This window comes from Chiloscyllium punctatum, chromosome 7 (assembly GCF_047496795.1).
Source record: "Chiloscyllium punctatum isolate Juve2018m chromosome 7, sChiPun1.3, whole genome shotgun sequence".
Taxonomy (NCBI): Eukaryota; Metazoa; Chordata; class Chondrichthyes; order Orectolobiformes; family Hemiscylliidae; genus Chiloscyllium; species Chiloscyllium punctatum.
Window position 1 is genome coordinate 106,074,480 of NC_092745.1, and position 26,733 is coordinate 106,101,212.

General features: G+C 41.1%; 1 protein-coding gene across 21 annotated transcripts in view; it reads right to left on the reverse strand.

Moving 5' to 3' along the window:
- Positions 1-26,733, reverse strand: part of ptprfa (protein tyrosine phosphatase receptor type Fa) — a 440,327-nt gene that overhangs the window by 326,875 nt on the left and 86,719 nt on the right. Inside the window, exon 1 of one of the 21 annotated variants that reach the window (XM_072574512.1) lies at positions 7,264-7,416. The exons of the other annotated variants lie outside the window; for them this stretch is intronic. The gene's annotated coding sequence lies outside the window, so the exon portion shown is untranslated. Of the gene's footprint in view, positions 1-7,263; positions 7,417-26,733 lie in introns of those variants that run through there. 21 annotated transcript variants of the gene reach the window in all.

Consider the following 26,733-nt stretch of genomic DNA (forward strand, 5'->3'; position numbering starts at 1 on the left):
AAAGTAACTTCCGCCTCATTGGGGATTCAGTGATAGTCACACCAACGAATGTCAAGGAGTGGTGATTAGATTGTCTCTTACTGGAAATGGTCATTGCCTGGCATTTTTGTGGCGTGAATATTATTTGCCTTTTGTCCACCTAAGTCTGGTGGATATTGTACACATCTTGTTGCATTTAAACATAGATGACTTTGGAATCTGAGGAGCCATGATTAGTACTGAGCATTGTGTAATCATTGGCTATCCTGAGCAACTTTTGCAGAGATGTCCTGGAGCTGAGATGACCGATCTCCAACAACCACAATCACCTTCTTACATGCCAGGTATGACTCCAACCAACAGAGTTTCCATCTGATATCCACTGATGCCAGTTTGCAAAAACTCCTTGATGCCACACTCAATCAAATGCAGCCTTGATGTCACAGGCAGCCACTCTCATCTCACCTCCGGAATTCATCCCTTTTATCAACGTTTGAACTAAGGCTGTAATGAGGTCAGGAGGTGAGTGACCCTGGTGGAATCCAAACTAGGCATCACTGAGCAGGTTATTGCTGAGCAGATGCTGCTTGATAGCATTGAAGCTGACACCTTCCACGACATTACCGATGATTGAGAGTAGTCTGATGGTGATAATTGGCTAGGTTGGATTTGTCCTGCTTTTCGTGTTCAGGACATATCTTCCCAACGTTGTGGTAAATTGTCCAGATATCAGTGTTGTAACCATACTAGAACAGCTTGACGAGGTGTGCAGCAAGTTCTGGAGTAAATCTTCAGTACAATAGTTGTAATGTTGTCAGTACTCATAGCCTTTTCAGTATCCAGTGTCTCCAACTGCATCTTGGAATAAATCAAATTGTCTTGAAGCTGATGTGTGCACATCTTTTTATCTTTTTCTGTAACTTGGCTCTACTGTGAGAAATTTGCCTCATTGCCCAGTTGTATTAATTTCACAGTTTGCTTATTTCCACACTCCTATGCTTATCAGTTCTGAATGTAGTACTGAAGATGTGGTCTGACTAAATATATTTTACAGCTGTAACATAATGCCTATAGAGTTGAACTGTAGTGACGTGCTAGAAATGTTTAATATTGTACATTATAAGAGGTGAGATAACAATTATTTCCAGATATTTTCCACGTCTCATTTTGCAGCTTCAATAGCATTCATTTTGGAGACAAGCACCAGTCCTGCCTCACACAAATTAAAGAACTCCTTCTTTAAAGTATGGTAAGACAGCCAAATAGAGGTGCACAATTTAACTTTCCAAACATAGACTGGAACTGCTATAGTGTGAAGGGTTTAGATGGAAAGGAATTTGTTAAGTGTGTACAAGAAAGTTTTCTGATTCAGTACATACATGTACCTACTAGAGAAGGTGCAAAACTTGACCTACTCTTGAGAAGTAAGGCAGGTGACTGAGGTGTCAGTGGGGGAGCACTTTGGGGCCGGCGACCATAATTCTATTGGATTTAAAATAGGAAAGGATATACCAGATCTAAAAGTTGAAGTTCTAAATTGGAGAAAGGCCAATTTTGATGGTATTAAGCAAGAATTTTCAAAAGCTGATTGGGGGCATATGTTCGCAGGTAAAGGGAAAGACTGGAAAATGGGAAGCCTTCAGAAATGAGATAACAAGAGTCCAGAGAAAGTATATTCCTGTTATGGTGAAAGACTGGTAGCTGTAGGGAATGCTGGATGACTAAAGAAATTTAGGGTTTGGTTAAGAAAAAGAAGGAAGCATACGTAAGGTATAGGCAGGATAGATCAAGTGAATCCTTAAGATTATAAAGGCAGTAGGAGTAGACTTAAGAGGGAAACCAGAAGGGCAAAAAGGGGACATGAGATAGTTTTGGCATACAGATTTAAGGAGAATCCAAAGGGTGTTTACAAATACACTAAGGACAAAAGGGTAACTAGGGAGAGAATAGGGTCCCTCAAAGATCAGAAAGGTGGCCGCAGAAAATGGCGGAGATACTAAATGAGTATTTTGCATCAGTGTTTACTGTGGCAAAGGACATGGAAGATATAGAATGTGGGGAAATAGATGGTGACACCTTGAAAAATGTCCATATTACAGAGGAAGAAGTGCTGGATGTCTTGAAACGCATAAAAGTGGGTAAATCCCCAGTACCTGAACAGATGTACCCAAGAACTCTGTGGGAAGCTTAGGGATGTGATTGCTGGGCCCCTTGCAGAGATATTTATATAATCATTAGTCACAGGTGAGGTGCCAGAAGATTAGAGGTTGGCTAATATGATGCCACTATTTAAGAAAGGTGGTACGGACAAGCCAGGGAACGATAGTCCATTGAGCCTGACGTCGCTGGTGGGCAAGTTGTTGGTGGGAATCCTGAGGGACAGGATGTACACGTATTTGGAAAGGCAAGGACTGATTAGGGATAGTCAAAATGGCTTTGTGCATGGGAAATCATGCCTCACAAACTTGATTGAGTTTTTTGAAGAAGGAGCAAAGAGGATTGCTGAGGGCAGAGCGGTAGATGTGATCTACATCGACTTCAGTAAGGCGTTCGACAAGGTTCCCCATGGGAGACTGCTAAGCAAGATTAGATCTCACGGAAGAAAAGGGAGAACTAGCCATTTAGACACAGAACTGGCTCAAAGGTAGAAAGCAGAGGGTGGTGGTGGAGGGTTGTTTTTCAGACTGGAGACCTGTGACCAGTGGAGTGTCACAAGGATTGGTGCTGGTCTACTACTTTTAATCATTTATGTAAATGATTTGGATGTGAGCATAAGAGGTACAGTTAGTAAGTTTGCAGAAAACACCAAAATTGGAGGTGTACTGGACAGTGCAGAAGGTTACCTCAGATAACAACAGGATCTTGATCAGATGAGCCAATGGGCTGAGAAGTGGCAGATGGAGTTTAATTCAGATAAATATGAGGTGCTGCATTGTGTGAAAGCAAATCTTAGCAGGACTTATACACTTAATAGTAAGTGATGCTGAACAAAGAGACCTTGGAGTGCAGGTTCATGGCTCCTTGAAAGTGGAGTCACAGGTAGATAGGATAGTGAAGAAGGCATTTGGTATGTTTTCTTTTATCGGTCAAGAGTATTCAGTACAGGAGTTGGGATGTCATGCGGCTACACAGGACATTGGTTAGACCACTGTTGGAGTACTGTGTACAATTCTGGTCTCCTTCCTATCAGAAAGATGTTGTGAAACTTGAAAGGGTTCAGAAAAAGAGTTTCATGGATATTGCCGGGTTGGAGGATTTGAGCTATGGGAGAAGCTGAACAGGCTGGAGCTGTTTTCCCTGGAGCGTCGGAGGCTGAGGGATGACATTATAAAGGTTTATAAAATCATGAAAGGCATTGATAGGATAGACCAGGTTTTTTTCCTAGGGTGAGCAAGTCCAGAACTAGAGGGCATAGGTTTAGGGTGAGAGGGGAAAGATATAAAAGAGACCTAAGGGGCAACCTTTCACAGAGGGTGGTACATGGAATGAGCTGCCAGAGAAAGTGGTGGAGCCTAGTACAATTGCAACATTTAAAAGGGTATATGAATAGGAAGGTGTTTGGAGGGATATGGGCCAGGTGCTGGCAGGTGGGACGAGATTGGGTTGGAATATCTGGTTGGCATGGACGGGTTGGACCAAAGGGTCTATTTCTATGCTGCACATCTCTATGACTCTGACTCTAAGCTCGTGAAATCAAAACCAGGTTACAGGAAGTTCACTTTCAGCATAGTTGTGCCTATAACGCGTCTATAACGCACACTGGGTTGTAACGCGACTGGGTGAATAGGGAAGGCTATTTCTCAAATGCAAACTTTTAAATTGTGTGTTGGCTATAACACAATTACATTGCCAACAATTTACGCACGATTTTTGTATAGCGGGATTACACAGGAACACAACTAAAACATTCTTGAAGAAACACCTGTATAATCCAGCCCTCCATGTGTAATGAACCAATTTGCATTACTTTGCTGAAGCCGGAGTCTGGATTTCTGCTGCATTTGTTCTGCTGGTGGGACAGGACATATCCAGGGATGGTGGTGTCTGGGATATTTTCTGTCAGATATTACTCTGTAAGTATGACTATGTCAGGGTGTTGCTTGACTAATCTGTGAAATAGCTCTGCCAATTTGGGAGAGCCTCCAGATGTTAGTAAGGAGGACTTTGTGGGTCGTCAGGGCTGTTTCTTCTGTTCAGTAAAAACAAGGACTGCAGATGCTGGAAACCAAAGTCTCGATTAAAGTGGTGCTGAAAAAGCACAGCAGGTCAGACAGCATCCGAGGAGCAGGAAAATCGATGTTTTGGGCAAAAGCCCTTCATCAGGAATAGAGACAGGGTGCCTGCAGAGTGGAGAGATAAATGAGAGGGGGGTGGGGGTGGGGAGAAAGTACTTTAATCTGGACTCTGGTTTCCAGCACCTGCAGTCCTTGTTTTTACCTAGTTGATTTTAACCCAACTGCGAATCCTCTTGCAAGGATGCCTGCCTTGAAGAAGTTTTCCTCCTCTCTCTACAAGAATCTCAGTGAGTCTCTCTCTCACTGCAACCCCCAGGTACTTTCTCCCCACCCCCATCCCCCTCTCATTTATCTCTCCACTCTGCAGGCGCCCTGCCTCTATTCCTGATGAAGGGCTTTTGCCCGAAACATTGATTTTCCTGCTCCTTGGATGCTGCCTGACCTGCTGTGCTTTTCCAGTACCACTCTAATCTAGACTCTGTTACTTCTGTTGTCTATTCTGATGCCTAGATTGGAGCTGAGTCATCCATCTGGTTCAATTTCTTAGAATAGAATATCCTTTATTCCTTTGTTGAGACTTCGTAGTGATTGATACAATGGAGTAGCTTGTTAGGCCATTTCAAAGAGCAATTGAGAGTCAACCACATTGCTGGGGGTCTGGAGTTACATGTCAGCCAGACCAGGTGAAGATAGCAGAGTTCCTTCCCTGTGGGACATTAGTGAGCTGGATGGGTTTTTTTTTCCAACAATCCACTATGGTTTCACAGTCTTCAGTAGTTTCTTAATTCCAGATTTCATAGGAAGTGTGTACCGGCCTTGCAGGGACTACAACATTGGTTTGCAGGAATGATACCTTGACTTCAGGAGTGAAGCTGTAGAGAAACAGCGAAGAGCAACAGACATTTCAATGGGTGCCTGCCTCAAAAGGATCTCAACAATGGTGAGGACCTGTGAGCCAGAACTGGCCTCTGGGAAAGCCTTCCAAATTAGGTCGTATCTACAAACAGAACAAATCAAATCTGGCCACTTAATACTCCAAATATGGTCAGAGATAAGGTGACAGTAACTGGTCTTGATGCCAAAGGAACATGTGATCAAGTGTCGCCCAAGGAGACTGAGTAAAACTGTCGCCAATTGCTGAGGCTGGCTGGCCAGACCACCTTCCCTGCCTGCCTTCTGACAAGTCCTGGGAATTCATACTGATTACTACAATATTCACATCCATGCATAACTCCTCCAAAGTGACAGTGAGTGAAGGAGACTTGGCGCAACAATAAAAGCAAAATAAAGCAGGTGTTGAAGGTCTGGAATGAGAACAAAGGTGTTGGTGAAACTCCGTAGTTCTCGCAGCATCTGTGGAGAAAGAATTAAGGTGGTGGCTTTGAGCGCAATTGTTCTTCTTCAGAACATGATGCAAGTTTGGACATGGGCAGATCTTTGGACGGTGGATAGAATGCACACAGTGGCTAGCTGTGCAGTAAACAGCCAAGGCTATAGGTAACAAAAGACATGGATGACAGTTTCAGCAGCAGATGAGCTGAGGGAGGGAAGAGTCAAGTGATGTTACTGAAGCCATATAGTCAGAAGTTCACTTCAGGGTCAATGACAAAAATTGTGAACAATCCAGTTAAACTTCGGATGGTTGCCGAGGAGAAGAATAGAAGAAAAGAGAGCAAGGAATAATCACTTTAAGTGAAAAATGAGTACAACTTGCAATATCAACTAGTACTTGCAGCACATAACAACACCACTCTTCAAACAGATAATTGGGAGGTTTGTTACATCACCAATCCTGTACAGATTAAAGGTCACACCCAAACAGGATACGACACTTCATTCTGCTTTTATCAAGGACAAACTAGTCATAACACAACTTGCTTTGCAATCAATACATGAAAATGAATCAAGTATCTCTAGGATAGTGAGGTCATTACAAGGTACACTTAATTATACTTATTATCTTTGAGGAACGGCTAGAGGCACACACTAAATATAAAGCACCCTTCTTCATCCAGCAGGTTAAACAAATAGGTTAAAAAATCTGTATATCCAGACAATTGAAGAATAAAAATTATGCAATTTATTCAAGATCAACATGGAATTCCTATAAATCCATTTACTAATCTTGTCCAAAAGCAACACAAAAGCTTGCATTTAGATGGCAGCTTGAATGTAAAACATACAAAGAAGCTTCTCAAGGGACATTCTGAAAAATATGGTGTCAAGTCAAAGAAGCTATAGACAGCAGCTCAAATGCAGTAATGGCAAAGAAGTAGTCAGGTAGGGAGATAATACCAGAACTATGGGAAGAGATGACTAAAAGTACATCTGGCAATCATACAGCGAAAGGGATAATGGGCATAGTAATTGGCAGAGTGCTTTGTAAGAGACTAGAGCAGGAACAGAACAGAAAGCACAATATTGCAGATGTTGAAAATCTACGGTATTATGAAAGTTAAGGCATATATGACTGGAAGAATTCAGCAGGTCAGGGAGCCTCTGTAGAGACAGCACAATAGAATTAATGCATGTTTGTGATCCTTCTGGGTCAGAGTTTGAAACACTGACCCGACTTTCTTGTCTCCAGAGTTGATATCTGACTTGAGTGCAGCATTTTTTGATTCATCTTGTAACAAGAGTTTGGGAGGAAAGACTTGGTGAATATACAAGAGGATATATAAAGATGAGATTATAAATAAACAGATTGAAGTACACGTCTGAGTGGTTTAAATTTATCTGTATGGTACAGAAAACAGTGGCGATATGAAGGCAGTTAACTGCAGGAAGAGATTCTCATTGCAGAGTTTTGCATGTCTATTTTCCTGCTACCAGCTGTGACTTACGTATTCCCATACTTGCACAACAGAGGCAAAGCCAAATCTGACCACTTTCTTGTATCACACATGATCCAAATTTGTCTACTTACTACAAACACACATACATACAATTTAATATATTCTACAGGGTTTTGCAAGCTGCTGGCCAATTTGTAGTTAAGCTTATAGAATCTCAAAAACTATATAAAGAAGCTTTAGAAAAGTACATTTACCTTTCCTAACTGTTGAGTTTAACAAAAACCTGGCAGGTAGTGAGCCACGTTTCCATCCATTAGCACAAATCAAAATCCATTGTAAGTACTTTGCCTGGATATTCTGTTGACAGCAAACGCATTGTTCACACAGCAAATATGAGCTGTGACCTCCAGCATTCCAAGGTCTTCAGTATATTGTTATCTGTAGTACAATCGAGTAGATCATAGAGCAAGCACATAAAGTCAGTTCTCTGAGGCTATGTCAATTACTTATAGTAACTTTATTTAAACTACATCAATCTCATATTTGGTTTTGTGTTCAAATACACTAAATTTTTTTTAGACAGAACAGACATCATCAAGAAATTGGCATCAGTTAATATTTTACATGTAGAGGGCAATGAATGCGCACACAGTAAAATGCAGAAAAGCAAATAATGAAATAGATCATTTGTTTATTTTTAGTGTCTTTAATTGAAACAGGAATTGAAGTTTGCACCAGGTGAAAGCACGGCTATTCAAAGTGGCAAAAATATCTTTGTTACCTTTGCAGGCAGAAAGTTCAACACATCTCATCCAAGAGATGGCATTTTTGACAATGCAAGTTTTGTTCTGGACGTAGGCGTGAATACACAAAACTTTCATATCAGGCAAAAATGGACAATCAAATGAACAAAGCTGACAAATTAATAGATGGACTCAAGATGTTTGATTCTCTACTGCAGTATGTTTTTATGAAAATGACCATATTTTCAGTGTATTCATGATGTGATGATCTCACCCTTACCTCATTAAAGTGACCTCCAAAAGGGCAATAGCAAAAATATCTGTAACCTGGGACAGAGCCTAAAATGCTCACGGATAAAGTCACAGTCAAAGTCAAACAGCATGGAAACAGACACTTAGGTCCAACTAGTCCACACCGACCATGTTCCCAAACTAAACCAGGCCCATTTGCCTGCGTTTCCCTCACATCCCTCCAAATCTTTCGTATTCATGTACTTATCCAAATGTATTTTAAATGTTGCAACTGTACCTGCATCAACCACTTCCCTCTGCCAGTTCATTCCACACACAAACCACTCTGTATCAAAAAAGTTGCTTTGCATGACTGTTTTAAAGCGTTCTTCTCTCACTTTAAAAATATGCTCCCTTGTTTTGAACTCCCTAGGGGAAAGACCCTTTCTATTCACCTTATCTATATGCCCCTCATGACTCCATAAACCTCTGAGCTTATCCAGTCAACCTTCCACATTCAAATGAACAACGTCCTAGCCTATTTTTATGACTCAAACCCTCAGAAATAGGAAGGGTGCAGTAACAATGTTGTGACTGTGCTGCTGGCCTCCCAACAGTGAACATGAGATAGAGTACAAATATGTAAACAGATCATGGAACGATGTAGGAGCAACAGGGTGGTGGTGAAAGGATATTTTAATTTTCCCAACACTGACTGGGATTCACTTAGCATTTAGAGGTCTAGATGGAGCAGAATTTGTAAGAGCATCCTGGAAGGTTTTCCAGAGCAGTATGTAAATAGTCTATCCCAGGAGCAGGCCAAACTGGACCTGGTGTTGGGAAATGAGCCCAGCCAGGTGGTTGAAGTTTCACCAGGGGATTACTTTGGGAATAGTGATCACAATTCCATAAGTTTTAGAATACTTATGGACAAAAGATGAGAGTGGTCCTAAAGGAAGCATGCTAAATTGGGGAAAGGCCAACTATACCAAAATTAGGCAGAAGCTGGGGAATGTAGATTGGTAAATCCATATTCGATATGTGGGAAGCTTTTAAAAAAAGGTTGATTAGAGTTCAGGAGAGCTATGTTCTTGTGAAAATGAGGGATAGAAATGGCAAGATTAGGGAACAATGAATGACAGGTGAAGTTGTGAGCCTAGCTAAGAGGAAAGAGAATGCGTACATAAGGTCTAGGCGACTGAAAACAGACGAAGCTTTGGAAGAATATTGGGAATGTAGGAACAATTTGAAATGAGGAATTAAGAGGGATAAAAGTGATCACGAGATATCCTTAGCAAACAGGGTTAAGGAAAATCCCAAAGCCTTTCATTCATATCTAAGGAGCAAAAAAGCAACCAGAGAAAGGGTTGGCCCACTCAAGGACAAAGGAGGAAATTTATGCATGGAGACAGAGAAAATGGGTGAGATTCTTAATGAGTACTTTGCACCAGTATTCACCAAGAAGAGGGACATGGCAGATGTTGAGGTTAGGGATTGATTTTCGATTCTCTAGGTCAAGTCAGCATAAGGAGGGAGGAAGTATTGGGTATTCTAAAAGGCATTAAGGTGGACACATCCCAAGGTCCAGATGGGATCTATCCAAGGTTCCTGAGGGAAGCGAGAGAGGAAATAGCTGGGGCTTTAATAGATATCTTTGCAGCATCCTTGAACACGGGTGAGGTCCTGGAGGACTGGAGAATTGCTAATGTTGTCCCCTTGATTAAGAAAGGCAGAAGGGATAATCCAGCTAATTACAGACGTGTGAGTCTGACATCAGTGATAGGGAAACTGCTGGAGAAGATACTGAGGGATGAAGTTACACCAGTTTATAGTCCAACTGATTTATTTGGAAGCACCAGCTTTCAGAGTGTGCTCCTTCATCAGGCAGTTAAACACCTGATGAAGGAGCAGCGCTCCGAAAACTAGTGCTTCCAAATAAACTTGTTGGACTATAACCTGGTGTTGTGTGAATTTTAACTTTGCAAACCCCAGTCCAACACCGGCATCTCTAAGTACTGAGGTACTTTGGAAGAAAATGAGAATATCAGTGGTAGGCAACATGGTTTTGTGGAGGGAAGGTCATGTCTTGCAAGCCTAATAGAATTATTTGAGGAGGTGACAAAGTTGTTTGATGAGGGAAGGGATGTAAATGTCATATACATGGACTTTTAGCAGGACGTTTGATAAGGATTCCCATGATATGCTAATGGAGAAGGTAAAGTCGCATGGAGTTCAAGAGTGTTCTAGCTAGATAGATAGAGAACTGGTTGGACAACAGGAGACAGAGTAGTAGCAGAAGGGAGTTTCTCAAATGGAGACCTGTTGACTCGTGGTGTTCCACAGGGATCCATGCTGGGATCACTGTTCTTTGTGATATACATAAATGATTTGGAGGAAGGTTTGCAGATGACACTAAGATTGGTGGAGTAGTGGATAGTGAAGGGGACTGTCAGAGAATACAGCAGAATACAGATAGTTTGGTGAGTTGGGCAGAAAAAAGGCAGATGGAGTTCAATCTGGACAAATGCAAGGTTATGCATTTGGGAGATCCAATTCAAGAGCGAACTATACAATAAATGGAAAAGTCCTGGGGAAAACTGATGTACAAAAGGATCTGGGTGATCAAGTCCATTGTTCCCTGAATGTGACAACACAGGTCAGTAGAGTGGTCAAGAAGGCGTACGGCATGCTTTCCTTCATCCGACGGGGTATTGAGTACAAGAGTTGGCAGGTCATGTTACAGCTTAATAAGACCTTGGTTCGGCCACATTTGGAATACAGGTGGTTGTGAAATCATTCTACCAACTCTTCATCTTGGTTACTTTGCCCACTTGGTATTTCTAGTCCATATGATGATTTAAAAATGCCATTTTTAAAATATAGAATCCATACATTGCCTTGCAGTTCTGACAAGCTCCCATTTTTATTTCTTAATACTTCACCTTACTATTTGTTTAGGATTAAGGGGTCTGCACACCACTCCCATAAGTGACTTCTTGCTTTTATTCTATCTCATCTTGACCAAAACCACTTCTTCAGCACAATCTCCTGAACTTAGATCATCCCTCTCTTATGTTCCTGTGATCATTAATTAAGAGTCAACTTTCCACTTTTTCCAAGCTTTCTGTCCATAAGATCATAAAATATAGCAGTAGAATTCCGTCCATCAAGTCTGCTCCACCATTTGATCATAGCTGATATGCTTCTCAATTCCAGTCTCCTACCTTCCCCCATTATCCTTGATCCCCTTAGTAATCAAAAACGTATCGATCTTTCACTAAAATATATTCAATAACTTGGCCTCCACAGCTGCATATGGCAATATGTTCCACAGATTCACCACCCTCTGGCTGGAGATATTCCTCCTCACCTTCGTTCTAAAGAGCCATCCCTTCACTCTGAGGCTGGACCCTCAGACCTTAGTCTCTGCTACTAGTGAAAATATGTTCTCCACATTCAATCTATCCAGACCTCTTTGTATTCTGAAACTTTCAGATTCTCCCCTCATCTCTCTAAGCTCCTTCGAGTACGGACCCTGAGTTCTGAACAGCTCAAGTGATAAGCCCTTCACCCCCAGGATCATTCTTATAAACCTCCTTTGGACTTCTTCAATGCCAGCCCATCCTTCCTTGGACGCAGGGCCCAAAACTGCTCTCAACATTCTAAATGTGGTCTGACCAGAGCCTTTACAGCCTCAGCAGTAAATTTCTGTTTTAGTTTTCTGGCCCTCTTGAAATTAATGCTCACATTTGCAACTGAACTTGCATGTTAATCTTAAAGTGAATCCTGAACTAGGACTCCCAAGTCCCTTTGTGCTTCAGATTTCTGAAGTCTGGCCCCATTTAGAAAATAGTTTATGCCTCTATTCCGCTGACCAAATTGCATAATTTCACATTTTCCCACATCATATTCCATCTGCCACTCTCCTAGCCTGTCTAAGTCCTTCTACAGCTTACCTGCCTCTCCACCCATCTGTGTCATGTGTAATCTTAGCAACAATGTCCTCAATGCCTCCATCTAGAGCATTGATGCATAATGTGTATAGTTGGAGTCCCAATACAAATTGTTGCGGAGCTCCACTAGTCATTGGCTGCCACCTATTTATTCCCACTCTCTACTTTCTGAGTCAGCCAATGCTCTATCCATATCAGTATATCATGGGCTCTTATTTTATTTAGCAACCTCATGTGCAACAACTTGTCAAAGGCCTCTGGAAATCCTAATAGAATACATTCAGTGGCTCTCTTCTGCCCTTCCTAACGGCACTATGCACTTTAATATTCAGATCCCAAACCATGTCTTTCTGCAGCCACATCACTGTAATGGTAGTCAGATCTATGATTTCTTTTCTGTTTTTTTTGTTTTCAGATTATAGTTGTTGCTGATTATCTTGACTTTTCTTTTTAGACATCCTTTCTCTCTTTACTAGTCCCTAGTTCCATGATTATCCCTCTCACATAATCTCTCCAACATTCCATCCCATTAGGTAAACCCTGTCCACCCCTTTACCTGTATTCCTACTGCATCTCAAACATATCCCTGCTATTGGCTTGAAAGGTCACTAACCTGATGAACTTAGTGTTTCTCTCTCCACAGATGCTATCTAAACTGCTGAGTTCTTCCAGCATTTCCACATAACATTTGAATTAAAATTATGATAATCCCAAGTGGAATAAAATGAGCATTTAATTCACATTCAAAATTGGAGTTCAACGACCAGCCCTACAGATCTTAGAGTCAATAGAGTCCTACAGCAGCGAGACAGGCCCTTTGGCCCAAACTGGTCCATGCCGACTAAGATGTCTGTCCATGCTAACCCCATTTCCCTGCACTTGGCCCATATCCTTTCCTATCCATGTATTGTTCAAATGCCTTTTAAATGTTGTTAATGTACCCACTTCAACCATTTCCGCAGGCAGCTCATTCCATATGCGTACCACCCTATGTGTGAAAAAGTTGTCCCTCAGGTTCCCTTTTATTTTTTCCCCTCTAACCTTAAACTACTCTACTTCTCGATTCGCCAACCCTGGGAAAAAAACTTGCGTGCATCCATCCTATCTCATGATCTTATACACCTCTGTAAGGTCCCCCCTCATTCCCCTATGCTCTAAAGTTAAAAGTCCTAGCTTGTCTAACCTCTCCCTATAACTCAGACCATTAAATCCAGGGAATATCCTAGTAAATTTCTTCTGCACTCTTTCCAGTTTAATAACATCCTTCCTACAGCAAGGTGACACTCAAGCCTCTGTCTTTATAAATTCAGGGCTGCAAAGTCTATTAGGAGTTACTAGGTTTTTAACATTGACTTTAGATGCTGTGGGGGTTAAAGGGGTGGCAGGTGACAGCAAATAAAAACAACCATTAAAAAATAAAAACTATGATTTCCAAATAGGTCCTCAATACATTTACAAAAATATCATTTTACTCTGACAAGTTCCATTTAATAACTGTATACAATAAAAAGTCACAACAATAAGAAAGGAGTGAGTCAATGATATCCAGCCAGTGTGAATGTAATACCACAATTCGAACAAAGTCAAAAAAGTTTCTAGGTCACAGTAACAAAACTACACACAGCTTTTGTTATTGCTGCTAATGATACAGATCTTATCCTCTTGCCATCCCAGGATTTTAAAGAGTTTGAGTTATAGGAAAAGGCTGAATAGAATGGGGCATTTTTCCAAGGAGGGTTGGAGACTGAGAGGTGACCTTATAGAGGTTTATAAAATCATGGGGCATGGATAGGATGAATACTCAAGGTCTTTTTCCACAGAGTGGCAAGTGCAAAACTGGTGGATATAGGTTTAAGGTGAAAGGGAAAAGATTTAAAAAGGACCTAATGCGCAACATTTTCACAGAGTGTGGTGCAGCTATGGAATGAACTGTCAAAGGAAGTGGTGGAGGCTGGTACAATTACAGTACTTAAAATGCAAACGAATGGATATATGAATAGGAAGGGTTTAGAGAGATATGGGCCAAATGCTGGCAAATGGCACAAGATCAGATTGTGATATTTGGTCAGCACAGACAAGTGGACCAAAGGGTGTGTTCTCATGCTATGTGGCTGTATGACTCTGACAGCTCTAAGCAATCTACCCACTCTCATCCACGACAAATCCACATTTACACAATGGATTAACACAATTTACTCAATTGTCTTTCTACATGTTAAGAAAAAAATCAGGGTTTAGCATTAATTGCATTTCATATTTTGACAATCAGCCTCCAAGTAGTAGGGAGAGTTCAACCAGCATTCTCAAGCCCAAAAACTTGAATGATGGAAGGTCAGAGATTTGCAGAGGACGAAGGAAAATTATACAGTGTGAGGGAGAAATAAACAGGGTCGACCATGTGACACAATATTTATGTCACAAAGTATTTCATGTAATACCACAAATGGTAAAGGCCATCAGGAAGCAGAAAGGGAAACAAGAAAAATTGGCAAGTTGGGGTACACTTCAATGATACAGATGACTGGTGTAAGTAAAAGTAGGTCAACACAAACTGTAGACTAACCAGTCAGCAAGTTAAATTTATGTTCTCTCCACTGATTGGTTAGGCCTGCTATTGGTATACTGCATTCAATCCCTGCTATAGGAAGAACGATGTGAAACTTGAAAGGGTTCAGAAGAGATTTACAAGGATGTTGCCAGAGTTGAAGGGTTTGAGCTGAAGGGAGAGGCTGAATAGACAGGAGCTGTTTTCCCTGGAGCATCAGAGGCTGAGGGGTGACCTTATAAAGGTTTATAAAATCATGAGTGGCATGGATAGGGTAAATAGACAAAGTCATTTCCCTGGGGTGGGGGAGTTCAAAATTAGAGGGACAGGTTTACGGTGAGAGTGGAAAGATTTGAAAGGGACCTAAAGGTCAACTTTTTCACACAGAAAGTGGAGCATATGGAATGAGCTGCCAAAGGAAGTGGTGGAGGCTGGTACAATTACAACATTTAAAAGGCATCAAGATGTGTATATGAATAGGAAGGGTTTCGAGGGATATGGGCAAAATCCTGGCAAATGGGAGTACATTAATTTAGGACAGTTGATCGGCATGGACGAGTTGGACCAAAGAGTATGTTTCTGCACTGTATATCTCTATGAATCTATGATATTGTCTGACTCATCTTTATTTCAGACTTTTATAAGTCCATTTGGTTCAAATTTAATATATTTATATCACAGAAACACTGCTGTATAGTAAATTCAACTATGTTCAAAATATCCTTGATTTCTTTCATGAGGTGAGTTTGAAGACTTGCAATATCAGGACTCCTCAAACAGAATTGAAAAGTTCTTAAAATGTTTGAAGCTCATGTGAGTTGTTATCTTTCAAAGGGCTTTTGGGATATTAATCCGAAGATCTGTTTCACTTGTTTGTGAATGCCAGTTAGGCCAGCATTCACTACCCATCCCTAAATGACTGAGAGAATGTGGCTTTAAACTCCACTCTTGAACTGCTGCAATCCTTAACTGGTAGGTAGACCTGCAGGATTGTCAGGAAGGAACTATAGGATTTTTACCCAAAGACAATGAAGGCATGGCAATATAATTTCAAGTGAGGGTGATATATAGTTTGAAGGGAACTTGCAAATAGTTATATACCCTTTATCCTTCTCAGTGGTACGGGTTGTGGGTTTTGAAACTGTTGTTGGAGAGGCCTGAGTGAATTGCAGCATTGCATCTTTGGAGGTAAAGTCACGCTGCTGCCACTCTGCCTCAGGGGTGAATGCTAGACATTGTTGGTAGGATGCTTTGTCATGAACAGTGTCAAGCTTCCTGAATGTTGTTGGAGCTGCAATCATCCAGACAAATTGGGAGTATTCCATCACACATCAAACTTTGCCTCATAGATGGTGATCAGGTTTTGGGGAGACAAGAGGTGAGTTACTCACTGTTGAATTCCTAGTCTCTGATCTGCCCATGAAGCCATTGTATTTATATGGCTGTTCCAGTTCAGTTTCTGATGAATGGTAATCTCTAGGATGTTGATAGTAAGAGATTCAGCTGTGGGATAATGCCATTGAACAACGAGAGAGATGTGTCGATTCTCATCTGCTGGAGATGGTTTTTGTCTAGTAGTTGAATGGCACAATGCTGTTTGTTGATTGCCATAGACACAGTGGGCCAAAGGGCCAGTTTCTCTGCAGTATGACTCTCTATAACTCTAAATATAACTTGTCACTTATCAACCTAACCTTGGGTACTATCTGGATTTTTCTATGTAGGAACACAAATTGTTTTGATATCTAAGGAGTTGTGAATGGTACTGGACATTGTTCACTGGTGATTGCACAAAACCACTTCTGACCTTATGATGGAGGGAAGGTCATTGATGAAACAGATGAACATCGTTGCATCTAGCACACTACCCTGAGGAACACCTGCAATCATGTAATGGGGCTGAGATAACTGACTTCTAACAATTCTAACCAACTTGTGCTAGGTATGATTCGATTCAGCCTGTTTTGCACTGACTCTGGTTTTCCATACTTATTCAAATGCTGCCCTAACGTGAAGAGCAGATTCTCTCACCTTACTGGAGTTCAGATAATGTGAAGGGTATTTATTGTTCCATACAAAGTATTAACACAATTTCTAGGTTTTGGTGCTCACACTTAAAACATTTGCCATGGGAGGAAACACAAGCGAGAAAGACAAAATCTACCTGCCCTAATGGTTCCTTTCCAACCCAGTCTGCCTGCTGATAAAAGCACACGACATACAAAGTTCACCCTTATGATCCTTTTAAGGTTGAGCTTGCATTGTAAAGTTGTTTTTTTTGACAGGGTGATGGTTCAAAATCTTGAAGTCTGTCTACTGAATAAAGCAAGACTGATTTTTCCCTTTTTTTCAAAACCTCTGTCCTTTTAAAAGGATCGGTACCACCATGAAGCACTCGAGCAAGGAGGAGTGTATGGTAAGTATCAAAAACAACAAACTCTAGGCAGCGAAGCCATTCATAGAGACACAGTCATCCAGCACATCTGTTATAGTTTTGTTGCCAGTGCACATCAGTTGTACATAGTACAGTTGTACAATGAACAGACAGAAGAATATGTGCACTAAGCACTAAGACATTACTCCTGGAGTTTTTTGGAAGTTTTCTTATTTCCACCCTGTTTATCCAGCTTGTGCTTCCTCCCAGGGCAAATGTTTTAAACATGGGTGCCAAAGCCTAGAAATTGTACTCATACCTTTGTGTGGTGATAGTGTAAAGGACCACATAAATACCAGTGGCTAATAGTTACTGAATGACACTGTCTGCTTAGTTTAAATAAAATATTAGAGGAATAACAAGCTTCACATTATACAGACTGTTTTTGGTACAAGTTGCCGAGGAGTGCTTACAAGAAAACAACAGTTAGACAGGGGTCACGCAACAATGGTTTCACAATTGCAGCAAATCTGCACTGTACTTTTAGACACACAAGATCACCTCTCACGAGGTTCTGTGTTCAAGGTTGGAAGCAAAGGTCTGTAAACATGTACAGAATTCAAACCTGATGAACATAGGTTAAATGAGGGAATGCCCAGCTACCACCACAATTTGTACAAGAAAAAGCATGCTTTAGTGACTGAAAATACCAGCAGTTTATCTTACTATTCCAAAGGGAGAGCCTGTCATACAAAACTGCTGCTCTAAGAAATTCCAGTTTTGGAAAGTGTTCAACCGCCAAAAGAACTTTCCAGATATAATTGTTGTGATAGCTTTTTTTTTCATATGTCTTAAAGTAGAACATCATAAATGACCTGGATTAATGAATGGTTGGGACGGGGGGGGAGTTGGTGATGGAGACAGAAAAGAAAGGGAGACAGAGAGAGAGGAGAATTATGGCCAAGCATTCTCAATATATAACAATGCATCCAAAACTTCTTTTTTTCCCTGGAAATAGCAGAATTTCTGATTATAGCACAAGCAACCTCTTATGAAACACTAAACTGCCTTAAATCAGAACTAAATCAAAAAGAGAAACAATTGGTAGAGCAATAATTGGTATTTCTCCAGACAATAACTGAATTTTCAGAAGAACATGAAAAATCATAATGATATTCATCTCTATGTGATATCATCTAAAAACAGATTGACAGTCTCCAACATGTGTGCTGATGACTCCCAATTTTATGGAATCACTGCACTGTTTCTAATGTTAGCTTTCTCATCCAACGTTAAGACCTGGACTTCCAGAAGCTTTGCTCACCAAATATTGGGACTGACCAAAGCCTTTTTTGGTTCTTGCCACAAATTCCATTCCTTAGCCACAGATTCCATCCCTTTCAGCAAGTGCCTGAGGCTGAATCAAACGTTTTGCAACTTGGTGCCATGCTTGGTCCCAAGCTGAGCTATCTACCATATATCCTTGCCATCCACACCACTATTTATACCTCCAAAACACTGCACACTCCATTCTTCCTCAGCTTATCTTCATCCATATTTGTTACTTCCCAATTTTATTAATCCAGCACATGTACTCTCACATTCTACCCTCCATAAACTCAAGATCTACTTCTTGTTTACTTATTACCTACTGTTTGCTGATCTGCACTCAGTTAATTAACATTTTGATTTTAAAATTCTCACCCATATTATTAACACCCACTATTGCTATTCCCTCTCTGTCTCGATCACCTCCTTCAGCCTCGTAATGCTCCAGACTATCCACACTCCTCAAATTCTCGCCTTAATTGTCTATATTTTAATTATCCTACCACTTGTCGTCATCTGATGTTAATGCAGATACCTTCTTCCTGGAGCTACTACCTGAACTTCAATATATCTATCATTAAATAACTGCTTCAGACTTTTATCCCAACTTCTGGTCTGGGACAATCACTCGTAAGGCAATTCAGTTTCACCACCTCCTTCCCTTCTCAGAAGCATTGGTCGATACAACCACCTTCCTAAGTTGCAAAACAATCTAATGTAAACAAAAATGCATTGCTGTGAACAGACACCCATTAATGCTAAAGCTGGGACTCAAAACCTGCTTTAAAATAAACCATCGTAACTACAGAAATACTTACAAGTTAATTATTAACTTCATACACACAAACAACCCACAAGCAACTTCCTTCCCCTGTTTTCGCATCTTTGTGATTTGTGTTACTGTCACACTGCCCCAATAGCAGCATCTGTAATTTGTTGTTTTGTTAATTGGGCAATTAAATAACTTGATGAGTTTATTGAAATAGAAAAAAAGAACTGGGTCCTTCTGACAGTGGCTTGATCGCATATCTCCCTCACTAACATTATTTTGATTTAGTCCCTCACTTCCTTAGACATCAATGAGGGATTGGAAATTCTAATATGATTTACGGATGAAGTTTGTAACAAGAGATGACTGGTTGTTAGTGAGGATGAAATAAATTCCCCAATCTTCACCGATTGTGGCCTGTGAGTCAGGAAACCGAGGATCCAGTTGCAGAGAGTGGAGCATATTCCGAGATCACGAAGTTTAGTAATCAGTCTCGAGGGGATAATAGTGTTGAAGGCTTGAACTGTAGTTAATGAGTAGGATTCTTACACAGCTCTTCTTGGTGTCAAGATGTTCTAGAGAGGAGTGGAGGGCAGAATAGAGGAGGGGAAGAACTAAAGACCCAGGTCCCCGTGGCCTGTTCTTCCACATATCACCTCCCCTCCCAACAAACACATAATAAAATGAATAATGGAAGATAGAAGAATATACCATGGAGTTTGAAAGTAATGTAATGGAGTTTACACAAAAAAATACACATTGTATCTAAGAATTCCGGAGTCTATGCTGATATTTAAAGTATTAGATTGTGTGCAAATCTTGCAAGTGGATAGACTTGAGGGTTGGACAGATGTTTAATTTTGAAGTAATTACTTAATTTTTTAACAAATAGCTGCTGTTCTGGAAAGAGCCTGGGAAGACAATGTTTCCAGTTGCTTTTGTAGGATGTTTTGATATCTGAGGTGAGAGACAGAATGAAACGCTTGTATTACTGACTCTCAAAAGTCTAAGGAGTTGCCTGCATAGGAAGGAAGTGTTGATCGATGTTTTGAGGAGACAGAAAGGGGAATCATACCATTTAATAATAGAGTTCTGAATCATGGGGCAATGCAGCATTGTATTGATAGCTGATAAAAGGAATGAATCCATTAAATCCACAGGGAGTAATTTGCTGATTGTTAGTGTCAAAAATCTGTGTGAGGAATTCTCCAAGAATTAAGAGTTAAGCATTTGAGACATTCATGAAACAGATAGGTCTGAGAGTGATTATGATAAGGAAAAACAGCAAGAAAATATTGCATTAGTGGTTGAAGACTTAATTCAACCATTAGTATTTAGTTGTTGATTGAAAAGCAAAAATGCATTTGGGACATGAAAAATGATAAAACTTTTGTGCAAGGTAAATGGTGAACTTGCTGTTCATAAGATCCAGATATTACTGTATTCCATTAAGGAAACCAGGTATTTAGCGTTACAAGGTTCAATAGGTCACTTGACCTCTGCAGACAGTCATAGCTGATAAGATGATATTGAAATACATAAACATCCATCATCGCTCATAAAAATAACATCCACTGAGAGCTTCTTAAAATAAGTTAGTCCATCGATGGAAGGGGCCATATTCGACCTTGTATCAGGGATGTGCCTGACCAGATTACTGAAGTTTCAGTGTAGGAACATTTTGGGAACGATGATCATAATTCTGTAAGTTTTAAGATAATTATGGACAAGGATAAGACTAGTCTTTAGGCAAAAGTGCTAAACTGGGGAAAGACTAATTACGTCAGTATTAGACAGGAGGTGGAGAAATTAGATTGGGATGATCGTTTGAAGTTAAGTTCACACCTGACATGTGGGAGTCTTTAAAAGGACAGTTAGTCAGAGTTCAGGACAAGCATGTTCCTGCGAGAATGAAAGACAAGGATGGTAAGATTCCAGAACCCTGGATGTCAAGAGATATTGAGAGAATCGTCAAAAAAGATATGGAAGTATATGTAAGGTTTGGGAACTGAAATCAGAAAAGACCCTTGTGAAATATAAAGGAAGCAGGAAGGTGTGTGACCAGGGGTCCTCTGAAGGATCAATCCTGGGACCTCTATTGTTTGTAATACATATACATTATTTGGATTAGTTTGCAGCTGACATGAAAATTGGTGGAGCTGTGGATTGTGGGGAAGGTTATCAAAAGACACTGCAGGATATGGAAGAGGTAGAAAATTGGGTGGAAAAAAATAGCAGATAGCATTTAATCCGGGCAAGCGTGAGGTGATGCATTTTGAGAGGTGAAATGCAAGAGGAAAATATCCAGTAAATGGTATGATCCTTAGGAGCATTGATATATGAAGGGATCTTGGGATGCAAATCCATAGCTCCCTGAAAGTGCAAACAAAAGTGGATAAGGTGGTACAGAAGGCATAAGGCACACTTGCCTTTATCGGTGCCTGCCTTTATCGGTCAGGACAATGAATATAACAGCTGGCAAGTCGTGTTGCAGCCGTATGAAACTTTGGATTGGCAATATTTGAAGCATTGTGTGCAGTTCTGGAGCAAGGATATTGAGGCTTTGGAGAGAATGAAAAAGAGGTTACCAGGATAATGCCTGGATTGAAATGTATTAGCTATAAGAAGAGATTGGACGAACATGGATTGTTATCACTGGTGTCGGAGGCTGAGGGGCAACCTGATAGAAATATACAAAAATACAAAAGGTATGGATAGATTGGATAGTCGCAGTCCTTCTCCCAGAGTGGAAATAAGTTACAGTATGAAAGTAAATGGAAGAAATTTTAAAGTAGATGTGCCAAGTCAAGACCTTTTTTACACATAGGGTGGCAGGTGCATGGAAAGTGCTGCCAGGGGAGTTGGTAAAAGCAGATATGACAGCAATGTTTAAGAGGTATTTAGACAGACACATGAACAGGCAGAAAACAGATGAATACGAACCATATGCATGCAGATGAGATTAATTTAGAATGGATCATGGTTCCCGTAGGCATGGTAGGCCGAAGGGTCTGTTTTAATGCTATTCTGTCCTGGGTTCAATATTGGTGGAGCTGTTGATACAGAATAAGAATTCCTTGTAAAATATATCACATTACAATGCAAATGCACGAGTTACATTTTGTAAGACATCACCATACCTTTAGCTTGAGAATTTAATGAAGTTTTAACCATGGATCTGAAGATATAGGACAAAGATTGGAATGAGGTAAAAACAATGACTGCAGATGCTGGAAACCAGATTCTGGATTAGTGGTGCTGGAAGAGCACAGCAGTTCAGGCAGCATCCAAGTAGCTTCGAAATCGACGTTTCGGGCAAAAGCCCTTCATCAGGAATAAAGGCAGTGAGCCTGAAGCGTGGAGAGATAAGCTAGAGGAGGGTGGGGGTGGGGAGAAAGTAGCATAGAGTACAATGGGTGAGTGGGGGAGGGGATGAAGGTGATAGGTCAAGGAGGAGAGGGTGGAGTGGATAGGTGGAAAAGAAGATAGGCAGGTAAGACAAGTCCGGGAAGTCAAGGGGACAGTTACTGAGCTGGAAGTTTAGAACTAGGGTGAGGTGGGGGAAGGGGAAATGAGGAAACTGTTGAAGTCTACATTGATGCCCTGGGGTTGAAGTGTTCCGAGGCGGAAGATGAGGCGTTCTTCCTCTAGGCGTCTGGTGGTGAGGGAGCAGCGGTGAAGGAGGCCCACGACCTCCATGTCCTCGACAGAGTGGGAGGGAGAGTTGAAATGTTGGGCCACGGGGCGGTTTGGTTGATTGGTGCGGGTGTCCCGGAGATGTTCCCTAAAGCGCTCTGCTAGGAGGCGCCCAGTCTCCCCAATGTAGAGGAGACCACATCGGGAGCAACGGATACAATAAATGATATTAGTGGATGTGCAAGTAAAACTTTGATGGATGTGGAAGGCTCCTTTAGGGCCTTGGATAGAGGTGAGGGAGGAGATGTGGGCGCAGGTTTTACAGTTCCTGCGGTGGCAGGGGAAAGTGCCAGGATTGGAGGGTGGGTTGTTTGGGGGCGCGGACCTGACCAGGTAGTCACGGAGGGAACGGTCTTGGCGGAAAGGGGTGGGGAGGGAAATATATCCCTGGTCGTGGGGTCTGTTTGGAGGTGGCGGAAATGTCGGCGGATGATTTGGTTTATGTGAGGGTTTGTAGGGTGTAAGGTGAGCACCAGGGGCGTTCTGTCCTTGTTCCGGTTGGAGGGGTGGGGTCTGAGGGCAGAGGTGCGGGATGTGGACGAGATGCGTTGGAGGGCATCTTTAACCACGTGGGAAGGGAATTTGCGGTCTCTAAAGAAGGAGGCCATCTGATGTGTTCTGTGGTGGAATGCCTATTTATTACATTTTGTAGATATACAACCAGGTTTAGCATATCCCTGTAGATAACAATGAGGGCAAATGAACCAAGGAGGACAATATCTTGGAAAAGTCAGTCAGCACAGGCCTTGGATACCAGCAAAATCCTTAACTTGTAATGGAAGGGAATTTTGGACATTGATGACATGTCATACAAAATGATCGCAGATCTGCCGAACTGTAAATTACAAACAGGACTGACATGTGCAGTACACACAAAATATTATTCATAGTTGGTTGTGGGTACAGCCTATAACAATTAGTTTACAGTGAGAATTCAAAATCTCATTTATTACTGCATGATGAACCTTGAACACTAGAGTGAATGACAATTAGCTTTTTGCTTTTCCGTCCATCCAAATGTGTTACACATCAGTAGCAAAAGGAATGGAAAAAAAAATAAAGGAGTGTGAGCCATCACATCAGACTGTCCAGGAAAGAATTCAGATCTGATGACATTGTTTAATTAAAGACAGAAGGACACAGGAAATGGAAAGGGCCAGGGCCAAGGCATTATTGAAAAGCTTTCAAATACAACAAAAGGTGAGCACGGTGGCTTGGTGGTTACCACTGCTGCCTCACAGCCGGGTTAGATTTCACCTTTGGGTGACAATGTAGAGTTTGCCCAATCTCCCCATGTTTGCACATGTTTCTTCCAGGTGCTCCGGATTTGTCCCACAGTCCAAAGATGTGGTTAGGTTAGGTGATTAAATTGCCCATAGTGACCAGGGATGTGCAGGCTAGGTGGGTTAGCCATGGGAAAATGTCAGGTTGTAGTGATGGAGTGGGTCTGGGGGGATGCTCTTCGGAGGGGCAGTGTGGACTTGGGGTGGACAAAGTCAAAAATCACACGACGTCAGGTTATAGCCCAACATGTACATTTGAAATCACAAGCTATCAGAGCAAAACTCCCTCATCAGGTGAAGTGAGAGAGGGCACACTGATACAGTTTACAAACAGAGAGACAAAAGGATCGTACAACTGTACAAGTGTAGTGAACAAACCCAAAATGGCTGATGAACCTGATTTGCCGAATGGCTTGCTCCCTCACAGTCGGGATTCTGTGAAAAGAGTCAGATTACAAAACCTTATTTCTCATAAGTAAGTGAGGATGACTTATGAAATGTAGGCATCATGTACTTCATATATCCATGAGTACTACAATTTGGAACCAGAAGCAGGAGTTAAGAGCTCAGGGAGGACATACTGATCGATGTGAACAGAACATGAAAACATATTTTAATGAAGTGGGGAGCGAAATCATTTGACCAAAATAGGTTCAAGTGTAGTTTACCAGCCAGGAAAGGCAGATCACAACCTTTATAAGTACTTGAATGAACAATTGAAGTGTCAGAATATTTGATGGTTCAAGGTTATGGGCCAAGTGTGGGAAAGTGAGATTAGTTTTGGTAGTAGTGTACTTTTTGCTGGTACAGGCTTGATGGGCCTAAGGTCTCTTCTCTACTGCGTGAGTCTACGATTCTATGACTGGAGGGTGGCCACAATAGTTCAACATGCAGGGAATTCTATGGGAACATATGAAAAGCTACATATCCAAGATGAGGGATAAGTCAGCATCATGCATTTACTGGAGTGGGCATAAGAATGGAGAATGAGAATGTATAGCCTCACTACTGATTGGGGTAAATATTTATTGGAAGGAAAGAGTACAATACAGTGGAAAGGATTTCTTGCAGACATTCTGATGAGAGCTGTTCAGAGCAATCTCAATATGAGAAAAGACACTGTAGCCAGAGAAAGCAACTTGGTGGCCTGCGTGATGGATAGCCATCTTAGATATTGAATAAAAGTACAAGTCCCCATAATTGAGATGTATTTTGTTGCTTTGATCAGAAAGGAAGATTGTGTGATATGAGGCTAAACCAATAGTTAGAAACAGAGCAAAGCAATTCCACATCAGATCAAAGCTCTGCAATTCTGCCGCATTCAGTTGGGAATGTGATTTTCAATTAAACAGGGGGAGGGAAGGCTCTCTGAACTCCCCATTTTCTGTGATGGCAAAGTTCAGGTTTAGAGTGCAAAAGCAAGGCTGAAATCTTTGAAATCATTTTCGGCTAGAAGCGTCAAGAGGCTGGTCCATCTCAGCCCTCTCTTGAGGTCTCTAGAACTTCAGTCAATATGATGTACTGTCATGTAATATCATGAAATGGCTTGAATAGTGCATACAATAAAGGCTATGGGAACTAACGAAATCCTGTAGTAACAAAGAATTATGCTTCAGAATGAGTGCCTCCACCAACCAAGGGGCCAGGACAAGCATAGCAATAAAGGCCAAATAGTTTAAGCTTGGTGAAGCAAAGCTTTTGGAAACAATAATTCAGGACAAAGTCAATCACTTGAGGCAAGTGCAAAGTAAGTGAGAAAAGCCAGTTTACATTTGTCAACAGCAAACTGTGTTTAACCAACTTGTTTGAGTTATTTGAGGTAATGGACAGATCTCATGAGGGTTTTGCAGTTGATATGATGGACATGGACTTGTAAAAGGTATTTGATGTTGTATAACAGCCTTGACAGCAAAGTTGGAGCTCTTGGAATAAAAAGGCACAGTGGCAGCATGAATATAAAATTGGTTGAGTCATGTACAGCTGTTTTTCAGACTGGAGGAAGGCTTCTCCAGGGGGTCAGTGTTAGGACCACTGCTTTTCTTATTATATATAGTACAGTATTGATCTAGACATTGACCAGACAAACACAATTGCACAATCCGGGAGCTCTGTAAGCTGTGAAGAGGATACTGAAGATTTGATTAATTAGTTTTAAATTGATTGATTTGGACAAGGTAGCTATGAAGAAGCTCCTCCAAGTGGTGAAGGATCGAGAACCAGATCAATTAAAGAACCAAATAAAGTCCTTTGCAAAGGAACCAGAACTGACATGAGGAAAAACTATCACAAACTAGTGGTTAGGATCTACATTGCGCTATTTGGGGACTTGGTGTTTGCAGATTCAAGGAAAGCCTTCAAAAGGAGAATTATGTAATTATCTGCAGTAAAAAAATGGGGAAAATGCAGGAAGACAGGACAAGATAAATTGCAGAGAATGGCATGGACACGACAAATTGCCTTTTTCTACTCTGCTATGATTCAATGAGTAAAACTTTGTCAAACTAGTCCATGGGACATCATTAACAACTTCCACATAAATCTCAGAAATAAATAAGGATACATGTGCAGCTTCAACTGGGTTAGGTCTGCTCATTTCCGTGACTGGATTAAGTGAGGTGAAGTGGAATTTCTTTTTCATCTCCCTGCACTTAACAGCAGTATTTTCAGAGGCCTTATAGATACACTGTTCGCTGAACAAGAGAATGTAGAAGAGAAACTCCAAAATAGAACAAAATTTCCCTTTCTCCCTTCTCTTTCAACTATCCCACAAACAAAATAAGAGCTCTACAACAGGATAAAAT